At 42.3% G+C, this 24031-nt stretch overlaps 1 protein-coding gene across 5 annotated transcripts in view; it reads right to left on the bottom strand.

The window, feature by feature from the left end:
- FYN (FYN proto-oncogene, Src family tyrosine kinase) overlaps positions 1 to 24031 on the bottom strand; it is a 137036-nt gene that overhangs the window by 70489 nt on the left and 42516 nt on the right. For 3 of the 5 annotated variants that reach the window (XM_058019760.1, XM_058019764.1, XM_058019763.1), the window contains exon 2: positions 5695 to 5765. The gene's annotated coding sequence lies outside the window, so the exon portion shown is untranslated. Of the gene's footprint in view, positions 1 to 2259; positions 2279 to 5690; positions 5766 to 24031 lie in introns of those variants that run through there. The other 2 variants (XM_058019761.1, XM_058019762.1) reach the window with 2 other exon arrangements.

Raw genomic sequence — 24031 nt, 5'->3', positions numbered from 1 at the left:
ATGGGAAACTGGAGTGATTTATTCATGTGAAAAGCTTCTGGTCTCTCCTTGAACAGCTCGAGAGGTTTTGTGATTTGGACCATAAACTTGCAAAGTGTCAAGGCAAAATCTTTGTGTTTTGATCTCTGCAAAAAACTCCCAAACATGACTAAATTACTAACCTCTGGAAAAACTAAACCTTAATTTGCATGAGCTCACTAAGGAGGTGATGCTTCCTAGCAACTAATTTCCCTGGAGATCCCACCTACAATGCTCCAGGATCCCACGACCAGTTGGGTGGCACCTGCCTGCTTGAAGCTGCAGTTTTGCTGTGAGTGATCAGAGCTGGCCATGAGACAGAGCTGCAAGGCTGCTCCACAGCTAATTCTGAGCTCCTGAAGGGTGGCACGGCCCTGTATAGGTGTTTGCATCCAGCTCTCTGCAGGAGAGGAAGGGGAACATAAGGTGTGAAACGTGCCTGAGGGATGGAACAAGAGCTTTTGTATCAACTGCACCAAGGCACATACAGAACAGAGCAACACTGATGTAACACCCCCTAATGCAATATCTGAATTTTCAAAATGTAATGTTTTTCTTTTAACAGAGCAACTGGAAGGCTTATTATCTAGATTAAAAAAAAAAACCAAAAAAAACAAACACAACCAATTTAGCACTTGCTAAACCCTATCATGGATACTCAAGCTGCTGTAACGTCGTGACCCACTGCAAACATCTTTGCCATTGAGCCAGCCAAGAGGGCTGGGAAATGCAGCTCTCTTGTGTGAAGTGCTCTGTTCCATGTGCTGTTTTACCTGTCTTTCCCTATATCTTCTCCAGTGGCTACAGCAGGACAGACAGCCACATAGAAGGCCCACAGATCAACTCTCTTTTGCTGAGTAATTCCAACAATTGGATCACCTCAAACTTTGTGCAGGGAAGGGCTGGGGGAGATGGGACAAAAAGCTATATTAAATGAATTACCAGTGAAATGTATGAAAATGACAGAGTCTGAGACACAGAGATCTCTTCTGCAGGAGACTGGAGCATAACCTTGCTGTGTAGGGTTATCTGATTTAATAAAATGAACACAAGTGTAACAATGCTTCACAGAGAGCAGACTAAATCCAGTCTGGTTGGGACTGGACACATGCAGTTCTGGACAGGGGGAAAACCACATTCCTCAGAAATCTTATGGACCAGATTTAACATTTACTACACCTAGCAGCATCAGCATTCACATCTTCTGAATGGATTTGACTGGAAGAAGAGAAACAGACTACAACTGAAGGAATTACAAGCATAGCATAGCAAATCTTTGTAAGCCTCAAATACATCAAAATGTTCAAGCATTTCCCACACTTTCCATCCTAAGGAGAAAGATAATCTTCAGCCCATAGGAAGGGATAATGAAGATAAGCAACAGAAGAACACTACTCAGGCACATCAGTGCCCAAATGAATGACTTCAGAAAACTAAAAGCTGCTAGAAATAGGACCAAAATGCACCAGGTCAGCCCTAATTACAGAGAACAGCTAATGACTCAAGCAAATCCTCTTGTGGGTATGGTAGAATACAGGTAATAAAGCCCCAGCAGCTTATTTTTGTAGTGAGAGCACAGATAATACATAGTTGCTCTATAACACTTTCTGTCAGAAACCTGACAGGTGTGAAGAATTACCAAGAGAAGTTCAATAGCATTTTTGATAGACATCAGGGGTATAAATAATTGTACCATACAAATTGGACACCCAGGAATGCACAGGGCATCACAGCCTTTCTAAAGGCAAACAAATTTACTACATATAAAGATGGTTTTATATAATTTCTTATATAAATATATAAAATTTGGTTTTAGGCAATTTCTTAAAATCAAAGCAGCCATTACATGCTGGTTTTTTTTAATAAGGAGAGAAGAAAAATCTGACTCTTCTAATAGGGGGGAAGAAAACCCAAAATAGCAGATGAATGTATTAACAGAAATCCAAATTTTCCTTGATATATCTATCTTGAGCTACTCATATAAAAACTGAATCCATTGTTTAAGATGTGCAGTTGCTTCTAGTCTACAGAGAAGTGTGCAAATAGAAGCAAAGCTTCTCAGATTTCAGTTGAAACATCAAAAAGCCCTCAAACTGGGAAGGTATCCCTGTCTAAATTCAGAGGGAAAAGAGCCATGGACTTCCAGGCTCTGAGATACACATTCAACATCAAAGCCTGTGTTTGAAGCATTCACAGCTTTTCTAGGAAGAGCAATTCTATAGAAAATGGATGAATGCTCACCTGCACACCTGGTGCAGAAAGATGCAGGTCAGGTTTATGGTACAGCACTCCCTCAGTTCACTTCACAGCTTCATCCTCCCCTGATCGTGATGGCTGTAACCAGGGACAGCACCCCAAACTGTACAGTGTAAGTCACGCATAGAAATACAAAAAATGTTATGAAAGGCAAGAGTTTCAAAGATAGTGTGGACTGGCAAAGAGCATTGTGACTGTGGGAAATAATACAAGAGAGATCACCCCAAGGTTTTCTGTCCTACATCAGTCAGGCTTCTTGTGACCCCTTGTGATGTGGAAGGGCAGCTGCTCCGTGACACGCCATGGTCAACCTACAGAGCCACACGAATATCTGCTCTGGCAACCACGAGGCTGCTTCACAGAAATCCCATCAAATGAAGGGTCTTCTCACTGTCATCAGCTCAGCTGAGGGAGTTTTAAATTCAGCCAAGATTCCCCTCCCAGCATTCAAGTATATGTCTCTAATCAGCTCTTAAATCCATTATGAATTTTTGATCTAGAGGCTGCATGACCTTTTCTAGGACTTTGATAGAAGATGAACAAATAACTGCTGAGCCTCTGAGCTATGTCAAGATAAATTCAAAACGTCCTCTTCATGTCCAGTACTTCTTGGATTCAGTAGGTTAGGGACAGAGGCTGGGCAAAACTGTTTCTTTGTCATTACATTTTCTGCAATTATTTTTAAACTCCCTGGGAATTTGTAATGCCATAGGCAAACATATAGTAGGGTAAGAGATATTTCAGAGATCCTCACATATGAGAAAATCAAGGTCCCTGATTATTCTACCTCAAAATAAGATATTGCCAACAGTTTGAAGTGGGAAGCATGAAAAGAACAGCTGTGAAAACAAAGAAATTTGCACTCTGTTTATGTATCTTAATGGCTGCAGGAAAACAAATTTTAGAGCAAAATCCTGGAGCACAAACCCAGCTCCAGACTGGCTTGAAAAAATTCCTGGATGTTTACAACCCAACCCAAGTGAGAAGTGTTTCTTTTCATTGATTTACATCACTATAAGCAAGTGAGGAAAGCTGGCAGTTTTCAGTTTGTCAGCTAATCCTTTTCCACATTTCAAAATTCAACCAAGTCAAGCAGCCATGCTCTTTGAGTCTGAACATCAACTATAGGTTGAGAAACATTGCCCAAGTAGAGCCTCTGTGAACCAGATTGTCATTGGGTTTTTGTCCCTCCTAGCAAGTTTACTGCATCTGCATGACACCAATTGCCATGGAGCCATGTGAAGCAACTTTCCTGATTTTGAGATCTCCTTCAAGAGTTCCCTCTCACAGGCAGAGAAGATGCAGAGTTTGCACTGACAGACAGCAAACAACAGCAAGAAGCAAGAAGAAAGCACCTTTTTCACTCTGAGGATGGTCAGACATAATGCCCAGATGCCCAGGAAGGGCTGTAAAGTTTGCAGCCAGCTGAATTTTGAAAATCAAGGCCCTGAGCAACCTGACCTAATAGGAGCTGTTTCAAGTGGGAGTTTGGACAAGACAACAGTTTGTACGAGTTTCTTGGCAGATTCGTGGCAGTTTTTTCCAACCAGGATTATTCCATGATTCTAAGAAGCATGCTTCTGTCACTTTCTCCTTGCTGCTCCTGAACTGTGATCTCTTATTAAGGTGAGCCATGGAGACCAGGCTGATCTTAACAAGCATCTTTGAATGGAAATTAGAACAGAACCATCCAACTACCAGGCCTGCTGATAAACTTTTTTTTCCTTGGTGTTGCATAGCATCACTATTTCCAAATAGTTCTCTTTCAACCTGTGAACTTAGTCAGAACCCACAAAAACCTGTAAGGAAGAACATTGGATAACTTTTAGGATCAAGTATCAGTACTGCCACCAAAAAGAAAACTAGATATGGATCCTACCCTCTTTTGTAGTAAAGTCACAAAGTTTTGTGGAAGTCACCACAAAATCTCATGGACTAATGAACTCATGCTCTGATCTGTGGGTCATCTGTACCTTACAACCAAATTCTAGTTAAAAAATTGGTTTTATTTCTCATAGGGATATAGATGCAAACTTACAACACACACAATTGTCAAAAAAGCTGATTAGAGGAGAAAAAATAATTTAAAAGAATGAGCTGCAGTAGGGTTTACCCAGGTACAATTGGGCAGGACTTTTCATGTGTTTGGCCAGCTTCTTTGTGGATTTCTGGGCTTCTCTATCCTCTTTTCCTGTCTCTTAAAGTAAATGTTCTGCAGAGGGGTAAGTGATCTACATTTAAACATCTGCTAGCTAATCCAGATCTTTCTATATGATGTAACAACATCTAGGGGTTTTTAAATGGCAGAAAAGAACAAGAGTTCTCACAGAGCCAGTCTTTAATTTTCAGTTTTCTACCCTGCAGGCTATCTGACTCTTAAGTCTTCTGCCCGTGGAGAATAAGCCAGTTTTCGTCTGCAATCTGCACATTCTGCCTGGAGAAAAAGCACCAGCCCAACACCCTGCTTGGCCAAGGGAAAGCAGGGACACAGTCTTCTGCTGACAGGTTTCTTTTCCCAAGGGTGACTGATTGGTACTATCCAGAACTGTGTATATTGATGGTCTCCTAGGGGGAAAAGCAAGATGAGCCCACTAACTGCTCCAGATCTGCAGCCTTCATTTTTTGCAGGTTTGAAGGGCTTTCTCTGAATCACTTCCCTCTAGTTGGGACATGCCACTAATTACCTCCTGCTCTTCTCTCTCTCCTCCTACTTCAGAGTGGTGCAGCTCAGCAGCACAGACACATGGTGTGTAATATTTCCAGAGCACTGAGGGAAATCTGTTGGAGGCTGATGCCTCTGGAAGTGTTGCATACAATACAGTCAGACAAGCAGCAAAGCTTGTCATCTGGTATGGAAAGGAGGAATAGGAAAACTGGTACAGCACACATTAACTGTCTCCTTATCTCTCAGACATAAGCAAATCATCCCAGTTCCACATGGCAAGGGTGTCAGTCAGACATTCTGGGAAGAGATGGAAAGATTGTAGAGGGACTGGACACCCCCATCACTTTGGGAAATACATACTCCCTCTGCATTACCTTTCTCCTGGTCTTTTATACAGCTAGCATGATTTTTTTTGTACCCCTTGTTTTTTAATTAGGCCTTTTTATTTCTTCTACTCCAGGTTTTAGCTCAACCACTCTTCAGCAGAATGGAACAGCTACAAACACAATAAGCAGATGCCACTGGAGCAAATGAAAACACATTCCTTGCCCTGAGGCCCAGCATGCTGTTCTCTGTCAATGCTTCTCATACTGTGAGTCTCTGTACCAGAGAAAGAACACATATAATCAACTATATCTCTTTATTTTCCAGAGCTAAAAAAAATCATAAAAGAAAAATTAAAACTGAAGAAAGCTAAAACAACCTTTCTGAAATTTTTGTTGAAAACCAAAATTAATCAAGACAGCACCACTTACCACAACTTCCCCCCCGAAGAGAGCAAGTTTACATTCACCACATTTCCTCACAAATGGCTTGAAAACATGCCCTGTAAAATAAAGAGAAGGAGAAAAATAATAAGTGACTGGAACACCACAAATTATATGACACTTTCTTCTCTCTCTACTAACATTTATCACCAACTTCCACCATTTTTCCTGGTTTAGGGAAGGAGGCAATTAGATCTGAACCTTCACAACTAATTATTGAATTCCACTAGTATTATGCAAAATATTAAAATAATTGCAGGACTCCTCAGACTGCTCAGACACATCAGTCACATGTCACCGACATGATGGCTATCCAGACTTCAGGGAGACAAGGTCAACAACAAGAAACACACAGCAGCACACAGCAAGTGTGCCAATTATTTCAGATCCAACCCTAAAAAAATTGGTCAACCCAGTATCTCTAAGTCATTTTGTTTTAACAAACTGGTTTTGGAATTGGATGCACGTAGGTTCATGACAGCCCCTTGTCTGAAAACAACACAAAGGGAAAAAAGGGGTTGTGCCACACTTCATTTTTAGACTGTATTAATTACTTGGCATTCTCTAGGAGAACAAAGAGGGAGAAGGAAGAAGCCAACACAATATCCAGCTTGACACACACTAGGGCCCGTTTGAAGAAGATGGAGAGCAAAAGTGACAAATGCCATCATTTTGCCGACCCTGAGTAAATTTCAAATGACAGCTAAGCTTCATTTTCCCTTAAGGCGAAATCTTTGAAAGAATAACTCATGGAGCACAGACTAACAATGATGTTAAAACGTTTAGTTTGTAAACTCCTAGAAGAGGGAGTAGGCAAGGATTCTGCTGGTGCTCAGGGTTGGGAGGGGTAACTGTGCAGCAAATGGAGAAGAACATCACTTTCAGGTGAAGCCAGACTAAATCTGAACTGCTTCTAAGTGCCATTCTCCCCCAAGTACGTGGCTGAACTTTTCGCCAGAGAGGTATCTGTGAAATTACTGCTGGAGGAGTAACTTCACAGCTATACACAGATGACTTGGAGCCCTGCACTGATCATGAAAACCTGCCTCAGCTGCAGAAACAGCAACTCTTGTGCCAGCACCTCTCCTGAAAGACGCTGTAGGCATAAACAGGAAACAAAAGGGGAATGGCTTCTTAAATCAAGTTATTTTTACTGGTCATCATTACATAAAAAGCAGTTACGAAATTAGAATTTCTATTAAGGAATAACCAAATAAATATTCCTCTAAAACATGGAAACTGAATCACATTGCTCTAAGTCCTGATTAGCAAGCAGGCATTTGATATTATAAAGCTCAGACTTCATTTGAGCAGAGGGATCAGAGTGGGGAGAAAAGAAAAAAAATTACAAATCAGAGGAGGCTGTTGTGAGAGATTTTTGAGACAGATATTTTCTAACAGAAAAGCAAAAATGTAAGCATCGTCTCTGCTTGCTTTCCTTGTTTAGCAATTGAGAAAAAGAGTGGGTATATCAAGGAATAAAGAAAAAAAATGAACACCCCCTCCTCTCCCATCACCTTTTGTACAGCTTGGCAGAGTTTATGAAAACACTGAAAAAAAAAAAGTGGGTCTTAACTGCTTTGCTCAAACTCAGGGAAGGTGGTTATTATTCCAGCACCATCTATTTCCCTCCCTAGCTTCCAGGCATTTGGCCTGGAAAGAAAACATCAAGTCAAGAAACTCTACTTCTGCCTCCGAACTAATTGGATAAAATCTGCATGCAGAAAAGTTAGAAGCTTAAGTAATGAGCCAGGTCCAAAACAATCCAATGGCACCTCGACTCAGGATTAGCTCATTATTTTCTTCTACACCATGAGACTGATTTAAAAAATTTCCTTAGAGGAGTGACAAATAAGGGAACTCTGTACTTCATGCTGCTTGTCCCAGGAATGCTTGAAAGACAAGGGCTGGCACCACTGCCAAAAGGGGCTGAACTCCCCCCAGCACTGGTGTGGAGCTTCTGGATGCAGCCCTGGCAGCGCTCCCTTCCTCTCTCACCCCAGCACAAATGCCTGTGCAGCAACCAGGACTAAACCAAACTGGGGAAATTCTTCAGACAAGCTTGTGAGTGACTGAATAGAATAGAATAAAAAACTAAACTAAACTAAACTAAACTAAACTAAAATAAAATAAAGCCTGTGCTGACTCTAGGGTAAAAGGGAGGAAAAGATGGAAAGGAGGGACCAAGAGTACAGCTCCACTTGTAACATGTAACATTCCCACGTTACAGCGTGCTGCTGCTTTAATACACGCCAAGGGAGCCTGGCCCAAGCCTTTCACTGAGACCACCTATGACCAAAACTAGCAAGAAGGCTAGGGAAAGAGGTGTCTTGTTAAATCTAAGGCAGCCACACAATTTGGCATATCTCTAGCCTTGCAGTATTTTCAGAACTGTAGGGATGGCAGATAGAAAGCTTGGGGAAGCCTTTTGCTTGATTTTAGATGATGAAAAATGTGCTGTATCTCTTCGGCTACAAAGGAGAAGAGAGGCTTGGAGGCGGAACAGGGAGGGAGAAGGGAAGGGAAGTATTTTGCTGCATAATTAAGGGTGAGGGCAGGACATAGCATGCAGAGTAAACCAAAGATTATTCACTCTTTATTTGTGTTCAGTCTGGGGGCCCATACAGAATTCAATTTCAGTCTTAATGATTTTCATTCTACCCAAGAATGTAGGGGAAATATTCCTTTTTCTTGAAGGCTTTGGATCATGATACATATCTCCAAATTTTAATGAGCACTTTTTAGAAAAGCTCTGCTCAGTTTGGAGAGTACAGCACAGGAGATGCAAAATAAATTAATACAGGCCTCAAGGCACACCAATTCTCTTACAATTAGTATAACAAATAGAAGAGGAAACAAACAGTTTGTCCAACCAGTGTCCAAATGAAAGCATCTCCTCCTACATGGTAAGACACAGAAAATCCTTAGCACACCAATGGACACAAAAAGTTGTGCTGAATCTCAGAGCAACATGATTTGAAACATTAAAGAAAAGCAAAACACTTCTGGGGCACAATCAGAGTTATTATCTGCCAGGACCAGCCTTTTTCTGCAGGCAGGACAAGCTTCCACAAACTGCCACCTTTCACCAAAAACCCGTATCCCCCTCCTAGTGTTACATATATATCAGCAGTGTAGCTATGTAGCTTGTGGCAAAGTCACTTTCTTTTTGTAAAGAAGTATTTTGTGAAACAATGTGGCAAGCAGCATAACTAGACATCATTTGCGTGTTCGCTTTCATGACATTGTCTGCTTCATGAGACAACCTCTATTTTTCCTCATCAGCTTTCAGATGTGTTTTTGTCAGTTCATACTGGGATCAGAATTAAGTTTATTACTACTGACAAAAGAGAAGTCACTGAAAGCAGACATGGTAAATGCTTTTTTCTCAACCCTCCACTCCCAAATCCATCAGCACTCACCAACTTCAAGGGTCTTTGAATCAAATGCATTGTGAATAATCCTAGATGGGAACCCACAAAACTCCTGATTGTTCATTGAAGCAAAATCTGTTCAGTGACAATTTACTCACCATTGAAAACAGATAATAACATGACTGAAAGCATAAAAACAGCCACACACAGAGGGTGCTGGCCTGGTACATGTTGCAGTTCATACGAGTTTCACCCAGCTGGAGGAAGTGGCTGGTTGAAGTCATAAGTGGTCTTACATACTTTTCAAATGCCAGTAGATGCAATTGAGTTTATGGCACTCAAACACAGAAGAAAATCTACATAATTATGAACATCTGTCAGTTTTCTATTAGCAACATGCTTCTGCTGCTGTTTTTTCAAACCTCAAGTAGAAGCAGGCATTCCTGGTGCTTGGGCTGCTATTTTACTTGGCAAAAACTAGGAAGATTAAGTTTTTCATGCTGAACAGTTTACAAAGGAACATGTCTGGATCAGGATGTGTAACCAGTAAATGAGCTGGATCCACTTTGAAAAGAAAGTGTTGGTTAGTCTCTTCAGAGTAATAGCCTGCTTTTTTTTATCTGTTTCAATGTCAGTCATGCTTATGTTACACTACATCATACCACACAGATTTGGGGCCATGAATTGGTCCAAAAAGTTCTTTTCAGTAGTAGGTTACTAGGACTCTGCTCTAGCAATATCAAGCTACTCTTTTCGGACTGCTTGAAGATTCTGTCACCCAGGACTCTGCTGACACTGGCCGTTTGAACAAATCTATGGAAGCACACATGTTCAGTTTTTAATAGAGCACATGCAGCATATTCCACCTATTCCCATCACCTAAGATTTGGAACCTTACTAAAACCAAAAACCAACTAACCAAAAAAACCTCCAACTGACCGAAACCAAGAAATCCCTTCTAGAAGCAACACTGAACAGAAGGAGAAAACCAATATCCTACATGCTGAATTCACACAGCCAGTTTATAAAGGAACTGCACATCTTAACTTACATAAAGTAATCCTTTACTGTGCAATGCCAGATTACATATAAAGAGCCCTTATCCTGTGAACATCTGAAAGCTTTCCAACAATAAAACATTTAAAGTTTAAGGGAAGCTTATAGGCTTGTTCTTACACAGAGACAAAAGCCTCCCTGTTAGCCTGAAACCATCCCTTTTCTAAGTGAGGTCCCAGATAGCTGGCACATGATGTGAAAAAGCCTTGTCATCAACAGGCTTGGGGAGAGAGAGCTGAGGGCAGAAAGAGAAAGCTCCCAACAAAATCTGCTCTTGCAACAAGTCCAGACACACCCCTGGACAACAGCAAAGGAAAAAAAACACCAACCACCAACACTATTAGAAAACTTAGACTAAGACAATACTATTCTAGTGGTTTGTCCTCCCACGCAACAATGCCAAAACTTGGAAAGAGGACAGGGGCTATGGGAGAGGCACTCTGCATTTTTTCATGTCAAAGTCACTGGGTTCCTAAAACAGTTACTGGAAAGCTTCCGCACACGCAGGATGTAAATAAGGATCACTAGGTCCCTCTGTTAAAGGAGTCCAAAAGTAGTCTAGCAGTTTCAAAACAAGAATGTTTGTCTGCACCATTAAACTTGTTCCTGTCTAAAAACACGTCTGCCCTTTCCATTTGGAGCAGAAGGAACTCAGATGCCAAGTCACCACTGCAGTGGCAACAAGTCTTAAGAAACAGGAAACGTGGGAGGAAAACACCAGGAAAACAGAGGTTTTGCTCAAACTTTTTCTGATTTAATAAAATGGAGCTGTGAAGAGAAAGAAATCCACAAACTGTGCTAAAGATCAAAAGCTGAGCTGCTATATTGACTCACCTTTAGCAGACGTGCTACTGTCAGCTGTTGCCCATGTTCTGTGGCTCCCGGCCCTGCCCAAGCTGCTTGCTCTCCTTCACCCTGGGCTGCGCCCCTCACCCAGGCAGTTCCAGCCCTTCAATACTGCCAGCTCAGTATCAGTGATATCAGTACCTTCTGCCTTTCTCTACTTTCAAACTGGATAAACTAAATAAAATCTTCACCCACAACTCCTTTTCCATGCATCAGCTTGGCTTTGTAAAGGCAGAGCTGAAAGCATAAAGCTGGGATCTGGAAATGCAGCACCATCCAACAGCAACTCCTGCCTGGAAAGCGCGAGCAGAGGCAGAGAGGGTGGATGTGTACACTGACCCAGCAGAGGCAGATGCAAAGAATCAAAAGATGCCAACAGCTTTAAGAAACCTCAGTGGGACAGCCGGTGGTTATGGTGAGCAAGTGGAGAATGGACAGTGAAGCCACTGGTGACAGAAAGGCCATGGCACGTGAGGCCCACTCTTAAATCCTGCCCTTTGAAAGTGTTCTGAGAAGAACCCAAACCCTGTGGCACCCCTGGTCATCCACACTGCTGGGGAGAGAGGCAAGAGTGCAGCTAGCTGTGTGTGAGCTGAAAGGCAGCCCATGCTGAGCACAGCTCAGCCTCCCCTGGAACTCCTGTCCCTGCGTCAGGAGGCCGTGGGCAGCCACGGGGCTGAGCAATCCATAGGGGAAGCTATTAGCAAGCTCAATACTGAGCAGGCACTCAGACTGAGAGTGCCACATATGAGGGGCATGTGATTGCAGCAACACACTTCAGTTCTCAAAATAGTAGAAAAAAAAACTTCATTAATTATGGGAAGAGCACTTGCATTTCACTTTGCAGAAAAACGAGAAATACTATGCCCCAAACAATTTTTTAAAAAATGAATGAATGGAGACCATAGTCCTAAAAATAGACTGAACTCTCTATCCCTCTGAGCTGGCTCCTAGAAATGCTGCTGGGGATCTCTGGGGCTGAGGGAAGGCACAGGCAGACAGTGATGTGGGGACATGGTGGCTACAGCCAGTGCTGCGTCACTCTCCCAGACCCCCAGCCTGCTCATCCCTACCTGCCCAGTATCCCACTGGCATCAGTGAAACACTTCTATGGCCAGAAATAAGTACTCACATCACTATAAAAGTTAAAAAATACAGCAGGGGAAAAAACCCCATGCATAATTCAAGGTTTCAGAAGCCTTTGTTTTAATAATTGATTTTCCAGTTTGTTTCAGAGAAGAAAATGCATTCCTTCTAAAGATACAGGATTGACACAGAAGGACCTTTAGCAGAAACTGGCTAAACAGTGTATTTACAAACCTCCTGCAGAAGCAGTAAAGGCCATTTAGAAGTGCAATTACAGTGCAAAGCAAATGTAGATTTTTGTATACAAAATTTTGCTTTTATAAGAAATTGTTATTATAAACAAATTTCCCCTTCCCCTTAAGAGAGAATCTTAGTTATACAATAAATATTTTTGTGCTTTGATCAGTGTGCATGGTTTTAATTAAGGACATTTCTTCCATGACATACAATAAACACATACACAGAGAATATATATAGAATATATATGCTGGTGTTGCAATATTACAGTACCCATAATGTCAGTCATTCCCATTATGGAAGAAATCATTAAAAATACACACATGGGAACACACAGACTCAAAGTCCTGGCAAATTTACTTCAAGGCTTTAAAGGTTAAAAGAATTCAGCACAAGTATCTCTTAGGACAAATTGGGTGTGTTTACTGAGGACTTCTTGTAGTTCAGCCAATACATGGATTTAGCTAATTTTAAATGAGCCAAATGACACTTATATCTTGTACATGCAATACTTTAATGGCTTGATCGCTTCCTATTGTGGTTTCACAACTGCTGTAATTCCAAATTGTCCCAGAGTGAAAAGAAAGCATGAGGGGGCAGGCAAGGTGAGCCTTTGCAGAAGATACCCCACCTACATGTGCCACACTTCCCGATGTGCAACACAAAAATGTTGAAAAGAGGCTGAAATTCTGCAAGAATGGGCTATTTGTAAACCTATTTCTGTATCAAAGAAGGCCCATGACGTGAAAAGTAAACAGTGTAAGAAAAGAATATAGCAACACGATTAGAATACAAACAATGAGAATGCTGCACTGTAAACTAATTATTAACTACAACAAGCTGAAAATAAACTGTTTCCTTTTTGCCATGTTCTCTTTAATCTTCTGAGAGGCAGGAAGGGGGAAGACAGGAGGAGGCAGTGGTTTCAGACGTGTGGAGCTTATCAAATCCCAGATTGGATGATTAGAGCACAGCTAAAAAGAAAACATCCTCTCTCCCCACCTCTCTCCCTCCCCAGAAAGGAAGCACAGCCTTTAGGACCAATCTGCAGTGTTTGTTTGCTGCTCTTTAAGGGATTACTCTGGAGAACATTTTTCTTAAGCTGTTCTTATCTCTTTCTGGAAGTTTCAAAATAAACAAGAGTACTGGAAATAGAAGAACAAAAAACTTGACTTTCTGGTTTATTTTTTTAAATAGTGAGACAAGTAAAGAAAACAAATAAGGTCCTTCATTGTCACATAAGACAAAACGGAAGGGAATATAACCTTGAAATCTGAGAAGCATTGCAAAACCCAGGAAAAAAAATCACCAATGGGCTGAGGATGGGGATGAGTGAAAAAAAAAAAAAAGAGGGCTGTCCCTCATGCTACTTCACTTATTATTTATTTACTTACTTTAATGATGAGACTTTATGTTGCTGGGTTCTATATTCAGGAAATAACATGAATAAATACATACATAAATAAAACGAACAACCACAAAATTTACTGTATTTTGACAATTTATCTTCAAAAAACACCTTAAACAACTATCCCTGCTCTTCAGTGGCTTCCAAAAAAGACTCTCCCATTGTGCAAACAGGAAATTAAATTCTCAGGACAACACACTAGAACTATGAATGAAAAGATTTTGCACTGATGTAATGCTTCAGCCTCAAGCTCTAGATCAAATCTTTATTCTTTCACACTGCCCTTAAAGACAACAGGTTTTCCCTCAGAAAGCAAGTGTCCCAGTGTGAACCAGAAAAACACAAGGCTCATGTAATTCCAGGATTGTGCTACATTAATATAAACCTCTTTGCAGCGCAGAAGCTGCACAAAAGCATTTATTTTGTTGAAATATTCTAAGGATTTAAAATGTCATCACTATTCAGTACAACCTCCCTAATTTTTTTGTCTTTTGTTTTTCAAGATTAAGCGAACGCCTGATCAGTGGAACTAATGCAAGTGAATTTCCAGCTCATCTGGACGTGTGATGCTAACTTTACAATGAGAGTCCTTCCCACATTGCATCCCAGTGCTCCTGGCTCTCCCACAGCCCCAGATGCCTGGTGGCCAGTCGCATTCACTGCACAAGCCCTGCTGCAGCCACTGCTGAGCTGCCCCAGGGGTCTGCAGCTCCCTGCTCCTGCTGCCAGCACGCCCTGCCCATGTCCCTGCAGCAGCTAATGCCTGGAGAAAGGGCAGGGCAGGCAAATGCTGCCCCTGAAGGCCCCTGCCTGGCTGGAGGCAGCCTGCAAACTTATAAAGAGGAGGACTGGTGTACAAACACACTGCGTTACAGCCTAACCCCCATTTCCTCAGGAAACTGGGCTGAAAGATCTGGTTTTCCTCTTGCTATGCCCCCATCTTACACCACCAATATGCAGACGCAGCTTTAAAAAAAAAAAAAAAAAAAAAAAAAAAGAGTAGCATAGACATAAGGCTTAAGGGCCTATATCCTCATACAGCATCTGGATTTCTGTCTCAGACATGTTTCAGAAGTGTCATTGATTTCCTGTTTAATATTCATGCTTTATTGCTGCACAAAGCCAGCCTCGGCTCAAAGAGCAATACATTACTCTCCTACCCTCCAAGAAGATCCTTAATGAGGATATTCTGGTTTCTTGATGTTCAGAGGCCTTCTGTTGGTGTCAGCAGAAGATCAGAACACACAGCACATGGACAAGGAGAAGTCAGCTCTGCCTGTTAAAACAGCTACAGGAGCAAAAGGGACCTTGAATGACCATCCAGGCAGCTTCCCTGCTCAAGGCAGAACAACTACACTTATGTTATTATTTTTATCAGGCCACCTGACCTGGCTGGGGGAAAAAAGATGTGTTTTGAGGCTCACAGTTCCCTGTTGAGCCTGAAGCCTCTCCCCTGCGTCGCCCTGGTCCAGCCCTCAGACACGCCAGTTGGTCTGGTAAAATCTCTGCCTGCAAACCCTGCCTTCCTTGCATTGCCATGGTTACAACCATGCTGCTATTACCGTGCATGTTGAGCCTATTTTTAAAAGCCTGCAGTGACAGGAGATGCTGGTTAAGGCCTTAATCTCAATAAGGTCTAAAATTACAATGAGTGCTTACTACTTGTGCAAGTGCTGCACTCTGAAAGCTGAAGATGGGTGGTGAGCTGCTCTGCATTGCCTGCATCCCAGACAAAAAGAGAACATTTCAAAGGAGAGACGTAAAGGACAAGAAGAAAGTAGTCCTGCTGATATTAACCGGATGGGTTAGGTCAGCAGAAAATCTGTAGTGACATGTCGGAAAGCAGCTCGTGCACTGGAGGAGACAGGCATCACAGGAGCTGGAGGAGAAAGATGCCCTCTTGGAGCTGGCTGACAGATGGGAATAGAGAGGAAGGGAGGGTCTTTCGTGATAAAGATAAGCATCTTGTGCTGAATGATGAAATCAGTATAGGAGTGTGTAGGGAAGGTTACACTGCTAAAAAACGAGGAAATGGGACAAATTTCTTTAGTGAAGACATTCTGGACAGATGGAATTACAATCTGAAGGCGCCAGAGAAAATGATGTTGCAGTAATTCAAGACAACAAATGAGTACTTAGATGTGAATTTCAGCTGTGTGGAGTGGATAGCACAGGGCATTTATAAAGACACTGTATGCAAGAAGAATCGGCTGATCGCAGAGCAAAGACACAGGGAACTAAGAGATGGACAGCTTTTGGCCTGGCTGAGGGACACTGATGTTGTCCATGGCAACAGCAGTGTGAGATAATGTGGAAAGCTGCAGGTGGAGGAAGGAAGAGAGGTATCAATGGATATCTGTTTAGTCATGCTGAATGAGACTTGGTGGCTTGGTATCCACAAAGAAGTGTAAAAGCACTGATTGAGGTTATAGCTTGGATGAGGGAAGAGAAAACTAGTTTTATGTTCCAGTCTCAACAACCTTATATACCTATGTATCTATGACTGGTGATTTTATATGTGTGGTGTGTGTGTGTGTGTGTGTGTAAATACATATTTGTATAAACACATTTGCATACATACATGTAACAAAGGAATCAGAGATAAAGCTGTAGTCAGAATAGGAGAAGAGAAAGAACACAACTCTGTACTCCCTGATAAAAAACAGAAGTGGAAAAAGGCCTTTCTCCTTTTTCTTTTATCGTAGCATTGGTAACAAAGCATGTAGTAGCAAAATTCTTGCCTGCTAACCCCCTGGAAAGTTTAAGCAGTCAAAAAAAAAAATTAGCACCAGGACTGCATCATGCAGCTCAACAAATCTTCCACATTCGGAGGGCAGGTGTCCCAGGCACCCACACTGCCACACACCTCAGAGGATGTGTGAACAGCTACTGGCTCTGTCAGCAGTGGCTTATCTGATACAACACCCCTTACAGCACGAGAGAGGCGTATTTTGGTCTAGTGATGGATGCGTGTGTAGCCATGTGTCAAATCTGCCAGCATGCTGAGTGCTGGGAACAAATGGCACTTTGAGAGCAGCGCATCTGGGTCACTGCCTGCTCTCAGTGTGCCTGTGAGGGCTGTGGGGAAGAAGAGCGCAGCAGAGAGAAGCAGGCTGCGGATTTAAGGAGCTGTGCTGGCAGGTAATATCTAGGCCACTGTTTGTAAACAGGATACCCTCACCCTGGAACAACAGAAGTGGCTTTTTGGTACTGTAAAGGTAAGTCTTTTGCCCCCCTATGTGATGAGGTGACACTGGTTTATTTTCTTCCTACTCTCAGTTTTGCAGGTATAACCAGAACAATAAACCCACATTCAATGTCCCTCCCATCTTGAGTAAAATAGACTGCAAATCACTGAGAAATTACACACAGAAAGTACTCACAGGCTCTGCTTTTTAGTGCTGTAACTAGCTTGGACTCACGCATTTAGGAAATGTCACATTTGATTTTGACCTAGAATCAAGTTCACTCCGCCTGGCTGAAGCACAAGACGCCCCATTCATGCCTGGAGCGCAGCCTCCAGCTGCAGAATGTGGGTTACCAGCAGCAGGAGACATCTGAGAAGGAGCATTCAGAGCAGCACGTGTGCCACTTTCAGCCCTGAACGCATTCGATTATGAACTCCACAAAATGCATGAATGGTACAGGCTGACAGTACAATCCCTGGAAGTACATATCCATAACAATCCTATGGAAAAAACAAGGATGCACGCCTGAGAGCAACAAAGAGAGGAGACCTTTTTTTCCTCTTTCTTTGGAATATGCAAGCCAGCTAATTAATTTCCCCTCCAAAAAACCATTTGCACAATCTGGGAGCTGCTGCAAGGGCCAGTTGTGAAGATTTCAACAATAAACACCATCATCGGCAGCTAATCAATAGTCATATTTTTAATCTAAACTGTACATGATAAAAACATCTGGTTCCTTTTCCTCGCATATACTTTTACATCAAATGACAAATTGTCCATAGAATTTGGGATCACAACAGTCCCACAAAGCCATTGGCACTGCAGCTGGGCAGTCTGTGCAGGAATGCTACTGGCATGTCAAGACACCCTGCTCACCACACATTGCAGTTTTCACCTTGGACAATGACCAGTGTACTTGGTCTGCTTCCTCTCCCCATGCTACACATGCTTGCTGCACTTCTCCACTGCTTGCTGCACATCCAGCCCACCCTCACAGACAGAGAGCTACAAGTACTTTGAAACACCTCATGCATGCAAGGGTACCAAAAAAGGGATCTGCATTTCACCTTGCCATACACGTGTATGGGGAGTGAAAACAGCGCTCTCTGCAACCAGATGGATGCATTTAAAAGAAGAGGACAAAAAGTAAGAGAGAGCAATGGTTCCTCATAAACACGTGTGTTCTATCAACTGCCTGAACACCAAAGCATTTCCCTTTTCCGGACAGACACCTCTGGGTCACATCTTTCAGCTCTCTGAAAATTTCAACAGCTCATTGGATTCCATTTCATGTAAAGAGGGGGAAGGGATGTGGACTGAGCATCAGATAGTCAAATGCAGAAATGGATTTAAATGGAAACTGAAATTCATCTCCCAAGAAGAGGGCTTCCAGTACCAGGACTATGTAAAAGGAAGAAAATAAGAAGGTACAGAGTGACAGATGCATACCATACAGCTGGGACCATTTATGTCCATAGAGTTTTCACTGCATGAGCAGTAAGAGAAGACATTCTCCTCCTAGGCAAGTTCTTTCTCACTCCAGGATTCACAGCGGAGCAATTACAAGCTTCCTAAAAGCCCTGCAAAGCTTTCAAGGCTTGCAGTAGCTACAGCTTCTGACCCAGACTCACTGTAAGCATCAGTAGAGAGCAGAGCAGTAGAAAACATTGCAGCCTGGGTGAATAAATAAAAACTTGCTGTGTGTGAACTTCAGCAAGTCCTGCCCTACTTGCCTTAAAAATGTCCATTGGTCCTTTTGGTATTAGTGATGTTAAAAATTAAGACTGTAACAGGCCTGTTTAGGAAGGCTGGCTCCTTTATCAACAGAACTTGCAGTGTTGCCCTGCAAGTGTCAGGCTTACCTCTCATTTTATGGGGGGAAGCACCAGCACGTACAAAGTAACAAGGGTATACAAAGCATTTTGTAGGCTTGGAATAAAACCCTGATTGTAGGATTCACAGAAAGAATTTATGTTAACAGAGCAAGCTATTTATAGCATCTCGCCATAGAAATGAACTGTCTCTTGGTTCCTGTCCTCGTGAAACGCAGCTTTTTAGCCAGAGAAACCCTCTCTTTACTCTAAAAGCGTGGGTGAAGGGGGGCACGGGGAAAGGGAAGCTCTCTCTGACATACACCCTGCTGGCTCCAGTTATACTGGAGACAGGGTCTTCCTGTGCTGTGGCACAAAAGGGACTGATGGCCTGAGCCCAGAGCAGTCCCAGCACCCTTCCCCAGCCCCCTCAGCCATGCAGTGACAGAGCTGCCTGTGCTGTGGCTGTTGCTCACAGCTCTGAGCTGTGCCTTCCTTGCCCATGGACACACAGGATCAAGCGGGATTGCTCTTTCCAGGTTCCTCAAGCCCTGAATGTTTAATTACAGGCTCTTAGGCAGCGTTAATCCAAGTATACCTAAGGAAGATTACAGTTCCTTGAAAGAGCACAGGGAAAAGCCAAGAGGGACAGAACCCGGTCTCTTCCCAGCCAGCCCTTCAGAACATCTCAAATCAGAGCAATATGTACATATTTCTTACACTTTCTGAAATGAAGGTATACATACCTTAATTCTGATCACACACAGCCAGCCAGCTAGAAACTCACATTCCTGTGAGTTTCACAAACCTCATCACATTAGCAAAATCATTACATGAAGTCTCACCTATTTGTTACAAATGACCCAAATCCACAGTCTGCTTACTACGCAAGCTTAATTAATTATTTCTGCCAGTTTGCTCAGACAAGAAGCTGAGAAAACTGCAGGCCCAAGACTGCACCCTCAGCAAGTTTGCTGGCACCAGGTTGTGGTGCAGTCGACATGCAGGAGGGAAGGAGTGTCATCCAGAGGGACCTTAGGAGGTTTGGGAGGTGGAACTGTGCAAATCTCATGACATTCTACAAGGCCAAGTGCAATCACAGTCAGGACAGTCTCCAACACAAATACGGGCCCGATGGAAAACTGATTGAGAGCAGCCCTGAGGAGAAGGACCTGGGGATGTTGGTGGATGAGAAGCTAAACATGATCCAGCAACGTGTGCTCAGAGCCCAGAGAGCCAGCTCTGTCCTGGGCTGCATCCAAAGCACGGCCAGGCAGGAGATTCTGTCCCTCTGCTCTTGTGAGACGCGCCTGGAATGCTGCATCCAGCTCTGGGGCCCCAGACCTTCTGCAGGGAGTCCAGAGGAGCCCATGAAGATGATCAGAGGGTTGGAGCATCTCTCTTATGTATGCAGGCTGAGGGAGCTGGGGTTGTTCAGCTTGGAGAAGAGAAGGCTCCAGGGAGACCTTATTCACCTCCCAGTACCAACAAGGAGGCTGCAAGAGAGCTGGAGAGGGACTTTCTACAAAGGAATATAGTGACAGGACAAGGGGGAATGGCTTTAAACTGAGAGTAGGTTTAAATGAGATATAAGGAAGAAATTCTTTACTCAGAGGTGGTGAGACACTGGGACAGGTTGCCCAGAGAAGCTGTGGGTGCCACATCCCAGGAAGTGTTGCAGGCCAAGTTGGATGTGGCTCTGAGCAATCTGGTCTTGTGGAAGGTGTCCCTGCCCTTGACAGAGTGGTTGGAGCTAAATGATCTTTAAGGTCTCTTCCAACCATTCTATGATTTTATTAAAAAAACAACAACAACAAAAAAATTTGGAAAAAAAAAGCAAAATGAAGCAGATTTGTGTTTCAAAGCACAAAAATAGTAGATCAATAAATCAGAAACTAAAACATGCACACGCAGACAAATCCCTAATTTCTTTTAAGTACTTACATAAATAAGATGCAATTGATTTCTATATCCCTGTCAGTAAGGGTTCTGTTGTTGAGCTTTTACATCTCAAGATCAGTGCTATCTGGCCAATAAACTAGACCCTGGTGTTCAGAGATTACAGTTTAAACTGACTTAGAAAAGAGAAAATAATGAAAAAAGCCTTTTTAACCTACAAAAAGTTTTTATATTTTGGCAAAAAGCATTATTTCAGACTAAAATAACCTCACTTTTCCCAGTTGGGACTCTACATATCCTCAGTACCCCCTGCCCTTTGCAAACTTTAGAAAGAACACAGGCTCTCACTGTATTTTTGTCACTAAGTCTCATCCATCAACAACTCTGCAATAAAACATCTCATAGATGGTTCCCTCACACTGCTTCCTTTCAGTATCTCATGCTGACAACACTCTTAGTTGGTTTATAAAAAGGCATATCTTAAATCAAATTATTGTACCAATAATCTTAAATTAGACTAATGGGAACTCTGAACTGAAAATAAAACTCTAAAAGCTATAGGGTATACATATATCATGAGACTTTATTAAACTATAAATCTGTTGATTACAATCTTATTTTGTGAAGACAGAATTATCTTAAGCCAATTTGTTGCTGAACATAATAGCATTTGGTGTCTATAATGAAAATTAGATTATATCAGGCCAAGTTTGTTTATAATTTTAGATTAACAGAATTAGACACAGTGAAGTGTTCACACAGATGAAATAATGAAATGCAATATGTTTTCCTTTCATTTCCACTCCCATTTGGTACTCCCTGAGTACTTGCTGCACAGTACCAGAAATTTTGTTTGAAAAGAGAAAATTCTCCTTCTGCATTTCACAAAGAGTTTGATTAAGCTGATACACAACATCACTTATTGAAAAGGTGTACCTCCAAAATAAATCAGAAGTGCTGATCAAGATAAACCCTGAACTGTCCCTATCTTTTAGATGCAGAGGCTGTTCTGATGCAATTCTCCATTTACCTCAGTTCACCTGATTTTCCTGTTGGCTACACTGCACTGATCACTGAATCTTCGAGACACAGGGGGTTACTATCAATCACCCCAAAATGTTTTGGTTTAAATTATGGAACAGCAATGGGTGAGCAACACAGGAGAGCACGTGTGAGCAGGAACTTCTGAGGTTGGCTGTGTCACCCCAGAAGTCCTGTCTTGAACCACAGCCTGGAGGGAAAAGCAGAGTGCACACAAAGTTTTTACATCCTTGCACTCAACAGAAGTAGAAAGGTACACCTAAAATATAAGCCTAAATGTGATATTTTCTTGTGCTGACAACTCAGAGTCCTTCAGACTTACAGATCACTGATTCAGAGACTTTGCACCAGCTTGTTTATTGATAACTGACCAAATCACAAACCTCTGCATGAAAAACATTGTGCAAGCTTCTACATGGTCATTTCACCACCCTCATCACAGTCATCACCATCCTTCACAGGAAAATCTGGGTGCTATGGTTGTGTTCATATCATCTCTAGATCTTGGTCATGGTGGCATTCAGCCTCCTTTGGGAGGAAATCAATGAAATTTGGTCTGCCTCAAGCCATGTTTTTTACATGTGGGCTGTTTGGGAGGATTGTGAGGACATGAAGTGATGGTGGTGTGCAGCCAAAGTTGTCTTTAAGCTTTTGCTCTGCCCTGCCCAGCCCTTCCACGATGATTCAGTTTCTTTGCAGTGGCTGGAAATCAACTGCAAAATAAGAAAGTTTTCCTTCTAGCAACTGGTATTTTTAATTCTTTCTGTCCAGTGTCAAGGAAGGAGAGAGAACGGAAGGGAAAGGAGATCCCACATACTTCAGTTATTTATTTAGATTTGCTGCAAATATTCAGAGGTCTCAATTGTCCTGTTACCCGGCCGGTAAATAGCAGTGGTGACGCACTCCAAGAAAGTATCCCCCATCGAACAACCAAAATAACTTCTGCCAGCACCAACTGTCACATGTCAAAACTCCACGCTATTCTTGGAGCAGATGCAGGCTTGGGAATTTTTCTTTCTTTTTTTTTTAAGCGAAGTAATTTCAAACCAGTCCAACCAACACATGCGACGTGTGTGATGGCTTTGGCAGCCGCTAATTTTCTAAATGATAATTACTGGCAGTTTATCAGCTTTAACACTTTGAGACAGGCAGTTTGACAGTGTTAGCGGACGCTGCTGAACCAAAATACAGTTCCCACGGGCTCTCTCACACACTTTTTCCTTCTTGCTGGTTGAAGAATTTCAAGTGCTCAGCTATGATCTGGCAAATCCTTACCCTGCACTAGTTCTCAGAGCACTGCCAGCGGGGCTCTATTAAATCTCCACAGCATACACCATTAAAAAAAACCCAAAACTTTTACAATGTATTAATTGTACCCTCTCTGACACATGACTGCAAATAGCTCTGGCAAACAACTGTACCTCGATGAATAAAAAGTTTGTTTGACCAAAGAGGAATTGGAGTTGCTTGGCACTGAAGATGAAAACAGCAAAGCTCCAGCTGACACATCTCACGCAGACTGTCCTATCAGGTGTCCTGTACTTACATACAACACAGAGCAAAACTTTGCTTGAAGCTCTGGATTTAAAGACCAAGATTCCTGGGCAAACTGAAGTATTAGCCGCTTCAGACTCTGAATTTATCTTATTAGCCCTCTGCCAGTCTAGTGACTTCACAAATTAACTTTTACAAGTTCTATTTTTTCCTCTAGCAGAGGTAAATTTTTTCTTAAACACACACACACATTACTGGAATACTAGCAAGGAAAAAAAAGATAAATTTTATATTTTTTTAAATCCTGAAAGCTGATCTTCCACGTTGTATTAGAAAGCTGCAATTCTATACTTTAGACTCGGGTAAGTTGAGGATGTTAAGTCACAGGTACTAAATCTCTGGAATATCAGAGTGCCATGCCCACTTTCAGCCAAACCTTCAATGCTCCTGATGTTTTTTGCTTCTGTGAAGCACACTTCATGCCATTAAGTGTCTACACAATGCAAACAGTCATCAGCTATGTGTGGCCTTTTCCTCTTTTATATACTCTCTGTCCTACAGAATTTCTAATGATAATCTCTCTGGGCCAACAATTTGAAAGGCTTAGCCACAGAGAAGAAATGTGCTTTATGTCGTCATTCTGCATCCAGAACTCACCACTCTCACCAACAGGGATTTTATGGAGTAGGATCTTCACAAGTGCAAGGTGAGATGCTTTACATCAAAAGAATCAACATCACTAAGGACTCCTAGTGTGACAGCTCTGCACTGTTCTTCTCATCCTTCTAATTTTCAATGGGAAAATTCTCACTCATTTCTGTAGGAGCATGCTCCTTCTGACAGGAAAAAAAACCAGAATGCATGAACAACTGCTTCCTACTGTCT

Source organism: Melospiza georgiana, chromosome 3, assembly GCF_028018845.1.
Source record: "Melospiza georgiana isolate bMelGeo1 chromosome 3, bMelGeo1.pri, whole genome shotgun sequence".
NCBI lineage: Eukaryota > Metazoa > Chordata > Aves > Passeriformes > Passerellidae > Melospiza > Melospiza georgiana.
The sequence above is the reverse complement of the archived record's forward strand: the minus strand, read 5'-3'. Positions and strand labels throughout refer to the sequence as shown.